The sequence below is a fragment of the Mus caroli genome, chromosome 5 (genome assembly GCF_900094665.2).
Source record: "Mus caroli chromosome 5, CAROLI_EIJ_v1.1, whole genome shotgun sequence".
Taxonomy (NCBI): Eukaryota; Metazoa; Chordata; class Mammalia; order Rodentia; family Muridae; genus Mus; species Mus caroli.
Window position 1 is genome coordinate 23957530 of NC_034574.1, and position 6533 is coordinate 23964062.

The window sequence follows — 6533 nt, forward strand, 5'->3', positions numbered from 1 at the left end:
CCTCCTCCTCCTTCTCCTCTCTCTCTCTCTCTCTCTCTCTCTCTCTCTCCCTCCCTCCCTCCCTCCCTCCCTGAACAAGACCTAGCTGAAGTTTTTTAGATCGTCCCATTCCTTAATTGATCTAGAGAGGGAGCAGCCTTTTTTTTTTTTAAATTTCATTTATTTATTTATTTTTGTGCAACATTTGTGGGTGCTTAGGGGCAGTGGTAACATGCTACCGGACAGGAGCACCGCTAGGGGGCGCGAGCGCCACACGCAGCACTGGGGATCTTCGAAGACCTGTCCTTTCTTTCCTGAAAGAGTTCCAAGCTTGCAGACAAGAGGCCAACGTGAATTAAGAATATTAGAATAATTTCAGCCAAAAACTAATGTTACTTATCACACTTATCTTTACATTTAATAATTCCTAAACGGCTTTGGAGTTGGAATCAACTTGGGTCGGAGAATCTTTAGTGCTTCCTTCCTTGCCCAGCTGCAAGAAGCCAGGGCAATGGACAGAGCTTTCTGCTCCTGGACTGGGGGTGTTCTGAGGTCCCCAGTGCTCTCTGTGTGGATCACAGTGGTTCTCTGCAGAAGTAACTTTAAGACAAAAATTCATCCTCTTATTTTACCTCCCAAACTAGATGCATAAATTGTAGTCAGTCATATTTAACTTTATGTAGTATCTTACAGATGTCCTCAGCACATATTAATTTCACAATAATCCAGCAAGTAAACAGGATTGTAATCAATACTTGCAGATGAGGAAACTGAAAAACAATGAAGTGAAATATGGTGCCTGGAATCCGCTGCTGACAAACAACAGAGCCTAGAAAGGGCACATCTCAGACTAAGTCTGGAACTCTCTCACCTGCCCTCATGGCTCCAGCATGGAAGTGTATGACAGGCAGGCCAAACTAACACAGAACAACCCTGAACACCAAACTGTGTGTAGGATGAACTAGAGACCCCTCTCAGTGGTTTACGGCACTTGCTGCTGTGGCAAAGGAAGTAGGGTTCAGTTCCCAGCATCCACTTGTTACAATTCTCTCTCCACAAGATCTTCCTACTTCCTCAGACACTGAGCTCATTTGGTGCATGTACATACACACGGACAAACACTTATACTCATATAATGGATTTTAAAAAGAACTAGCCTCAACAATTAAAAAAAAAAACTGTGTGAGAGAAGACAGTTAAATATATATATATATATATATATATATACACACACATATATACATATATATGTATTATATATAGAAAATGATATGTATATGTATATATGGAGACAGCCCTAAATATGGCTCTGTGTATAGATATAAGCAAACAAAGGCACAAGCACAATTATAATTACGGATATAGATACTATCAATACAGATATCTATATAGATACTGTTTTGGGTGTAGATGTAGTTATGTATTGATAGATGTGTGAATACAAAGAAGGGCACAGATGCACACATCCCATTGTGCTGGCCACACTGAACACTCTAATCCACAGCAGGATCACACCTGTGCACATATCCCCACCCCTGACAGCCTCGTCAGTCCATGGAAGTTCCAGGTTAGGGGACGTAATGTATGATGTAAGCCAGAAATGATGTCTGTGAAGGTAAGAATGCTGATTGCTGAACCCATTGTTTTGTTTTTGGCTTTTTTTTTAAGACAGAGGCTCACAATATAGCCTTGCCTAGCCTGGCACTAGATATGTAGACCAGGCTGGACTTGAACTAGCAGAGATCCACCCGCCTCTGCCCCTCCCCCACAGGGTACTATAATAAAAGCCACAATGACTAGTCAAGCCAACATTTTATTTTTTTATTTTTTGTTATTTTTCTTATTCTTGATTATATTAATATTATTTTATATTTTCTTTATTTACACTTCAAATTTTATTCCCTTTCCTCATTTCCCCTCCAAACCCCTCCCATCCCATCCCCCTCCCCTTGCTCACCACCCCACCCACTCCCGCTTCCTTGTCCTGGCATTTCCCTATACTGGGGCATCAAGCCTTCACAGGGCCAAGAGCCTCTCCTCCCATTGATGACTGACAAGGCCATCCTCTGCTACATGTGCAGCTGAAGCCTTGAGTCCCACCATATGTACTCTTTGGTTGGTGGTTTAGTCCCTGGAAGCTCTGGGGTACTGGATGGTTCATATTGTTGTTCCTCCTATGGGGCTGCAAGCTCCTTCAGCTCCTTGGGGACCCTGTCAAGCCAACATTTTTTTTTATTTTATTCTTGTCATCAAAGTCTGCTCTTTCTGACTAGACAATGTAAGGAGTTTCTGGGTAGTCTGGGATACTAATTTATAAACAGGCTTTGCTTGCCTTTCTATACATGAGGATAAAAGTTAAAACTCAAAAAGGCAAGCATGTTATTGTATGTTTTTACTATTATAAGATGAATTCTATTTTGTAGATACACTACCCTTCCAGGCATGGTAGATTTTAAGATAATTACGTGTTTGTCTCTTCAGTAATGTATCTGCTATCAGCTTATTGCATAAGCTTGCAGGTTTGCTTGTGAATTTGAGATTATGTGCTGATTTATAGCCCTTTCAAATAAAAAGGATTTTCTTCCTTACTTTTTTTTCAAAAGTACTTATGATTTCCTCTGTGTGAAGATCCATTTGCCATCAATAACTCCCTCTCTTCTGAGACCTTCTCAGATAAATCCAGTCTGACATTCCTATAATGGGCAGGGCAGAGGAGGGCTTCATGAATTACACCAGGCCAGTGTGTGAGAAACCCCCATCCCACAATTTATGAGTTTCCAATGTTCCCAGGGCATGCTTTGGTATTCTGAAGAGAGAAGTAGGTGTGTTTACTAAACTGATAGTCCAGACAGATGTTTATTGAGCACTGAAGATGGCTGATATAAACACTCATCTGTAACCATGATTTGGCTCTACCTACAATGCTTACTAATCACATCTGACTATCACTCAGGCAAGGTGTTCTGTGCTTGGTTTCTCTGTGTAAAAACTTTGTTCTGGCATCCACAGTAGCCTCAGACTAAGTATAGGCCTAAGCCTATACTTGCTACCTTACAAAGCTGGTATTTTATCATGTCATCTGACAGTGTAGCTATGATAAAGGCCAGTGACAATTTTGTCTGAAAGATTCTATAGGGAATCGAGGGTGGGATTGGGGCTAAATGATGTACATTGGTTACGCTGGATGAATTCGGGAGATAACTTAATTTTCTGCCCTGTAACTTTATCATTAACTATAGAGTATGATTTTTTTTTCATTCGCTTGAGACAGGGTAGCCCAGGCTGGCCAAGAACTTTATATATAGCCTTGGATTCCTCATCTTCTGCCTCTCCCTCCTGGGTGCTGCAATTTCAGACATACAGTACCTCTTTATGCAATGCTGAGGACCAAATGCAGGGCCTTTAAATCACACACACACACAATCTTGTAATTTTGTAATTTTGGTCTGGATAGATGGCTCAGCAGTTAAGAGCATTTGTTTTTCAGAAAACCTGAGTTCAAGTCCCACGCCACATGGCAGCTCACAACCATCCATAACTCAAGCTCCAGAGTATCCAATGCCCTCTTCTGTCCTCAGTCAGTATCAAGCACATATTGCACAGACATACATCCAAGCAAACCACTCATATACATAAAAAATAAATAAATCTAAGAACATTTAATATAATTATTACAATCAAATCATTGAGAACTTCATACATGCATGCAATGTATTTTGATCATATTTACCCCTAGCTCTCTCAGATTCACCCTCCACATCTCCCAACATAGCATCCATGTTATTTTTTTAAAACACACCAGAACAATTTGTGCTGCCCATGTTCTCAAAGCTGAGATTCCATCTGCTGAGTATGAGCAATCTACCTAGGGCAATACCCTTAGAGAAAACTGACTCTTCCTTCTCCAGAAGCCATCAGCTGTTCACAGCTCCTAAACTACAGATACAGTTCACTAGCTCCTCCCTACCCCTCCGTGCTGGAATGCTGACTGGCAAGGCCTTATGTAGGTCTTGTGCAGGCACCCACAAGGTTAGGTGTGCAACTGTCCTGTCATGCCCACAAGACACTGTTTGACTCAGGTCCTCCTGATCTCTGGCTCTTACAACCTTGCTGCTCCTTCTTCCAAGATGGTCTCTGAGCCTTGGAGAGGAGGTATGATATAGACGTCCCATTTCTAGCTAAGCACGCTATAGATTCTTATTCTCTGCAATTTGATCAGTTGTCAATTTCTGCACCAGCCACCATCGACTACACAAAGCAGCTTCTCTGATCAGGTCTGAGAGCTGTAGTAGTCTATGGGCAGAGAGAGATAAATTTAGAGGGACTTTGATACTGTGTCTATTAGGTAAAATAATAGTAGCAAGTTCACTACTAGGACTGGTGAACTTCCCGGCCACAGGTTCTTAGTCAGATCTACAGTACCAATCATGCATTTCCTCCTGTAGGGTGGGCCCCAAATCAAATCAGAAGGCAGTTGGTTATCCACATAATATTTGTGTCACTAATGAACATCTATGAGCATATTTTGTCTGGTTATTATTGTAGCTTGCAGGGTTCACAGATGGGTAAGAGTGTTGTTGATCCCCGTCCCCAGCAGCATGAAATTGGGATGCAGAGGCAGGCAGATCTCTATTAGTTCAAGGCCAATCTGTCTACAAAACAAGTTCCAGGACAACCAGGGCTACACAGAGAAATCCTGTCTTGAAAACAAGACTTGCCTTCCGCCTTCCGCCTTCCGCCTTCCCACCTTCCCATCTTCTGCCTTTCCACCTTCCGGCCTTCCGCCTTCCGCCTTCAGGTTAGAGTGAGTATGCACACATGTGTGGGTTACTGAGGACCCATGGAAGAGGTTCCTCAGCTGGCCTTGGTAAAGGTATTCGCGTTTACACTCCCTGGGCTATTTTCTCCCTGATCCCACTCCTCTTCCACATAAACATCAGTCTAACAATGGCTATGCACTTATTCTCACAGTCTTGGTGGGGAATGGGATAAAAAAAATTAATTAGAAATGTTAGTTGCTAAAAGCATATAAATAAATATGTAACCTAAAGTTGGGGTGATGTCGTTTAAAACCACTGGATCTGTTTATATATTGGGTCATAAAATAATAAAAATTAAAACCAAACAGCATTCTTCTGAGAGATTTGTTCCAGAAGTACAACAGTTCTCGTGGGGTTTAGTCAGGTTGATTTTCAGTACTAGATGGGCTACACTTTACTCTCAAAGCACAAATGTTCTATTCTAATGGAATTCAAATGAACATAATTCCTCCTGGACATTGGATAATACTAAAGATCAGACTAGTGTGGTAGCCTTGGTCCTAGAAAATAACTAAATGAGAGGGCTTAGAAACCATAATGCATTATGCTGTAAAAATTCCAATCTTCACTTCTGTTTTGTTAACAAAATAGTGTTGGGCTCACAGACTATCCCTGTGGCCACCCACCACAGACCAGAGGCAAGGCTTGAACTCATGGGCAGCTGCTTCAATTATCTTCCTCCTTTTAAAAGGCAAGTGAGGGAAAAAAAAATGATGAGACTTAGCAGTTACTGCACAGGTAACTCCTTGTACAGACCTGAAGCACTGACTTGCTTCCTGGGTCCTCCACAGAGTTCTTTGCTGCATCCCAGACAAGGCAGGAACCAGGACATGTGAGGCTGTAGCTATGAGTCTGGACTCCAGGTCCAGTTCGCTGAGGCACCAAACCCCTCCCAGTCTCCTAGTTTCCTAATATTTTAGCCAAAATGACCAGGATGCAATAATATGTCAAGAGCCAGGAAAATCACAGCTTGAAGAGGGAATGTGGATCAGACAGTGTTAATGTCAAGACCCAGCAGGGATCAGACTTACTGGGCAAAAACCAGACATGGCTATGAATAAAAATGCTTTAGGGGCAGGAGGTGTAGTTCGGTGATAAAGCATGTACCTAGTGTATCTGAATTTGACCTCAAGAATGAAAAACTAAGTTAGTAAACCAATAAAAAGGTTTCAGTAAACAATTGTAAGATCCCTGGAAAAGACTAGAGACTCCACTAAGAACACAAGATTATTATTTTTATTTTTTTAAAGTAACAAACATTGTAAAAATTGAAAATACAATAATAAACACAAAAAGCTTTCTAGACAGGCTTGGTGTTGGTGGCAGAGGAGAGATTTGAGGACTAGAATCCATGCCTGACCAAGACACTAACAAAAGACCCACCCAGTATTTGATTTATCAGAGTCCCAGTCAGGAACAACCCGCATATATTCAAGGAAATAATGTCAGACTTGCTAATCTAGTAAAAAGACAAACTTACATATTCAAGACACAAAGCACATCACAACAGAACAAGCTCAAAGAAATTCATGCCAAGACACAGTGCAACTCAAGGCCAGAAACCAACAGCAGGAGCATCAGGCCAGAGCAGAGACAGCATCTTTTCCCATGAAAGGACATGATAAAAATGAAGCCTGGAGGCAGAGGCAGGCGGATTTCTGAGTTCGAGGCCAGCCTGGTCTACAAAGTGAGTGCCAGGACAGCCAGGGCTACACAGAGAAACCCTGTCTCGAA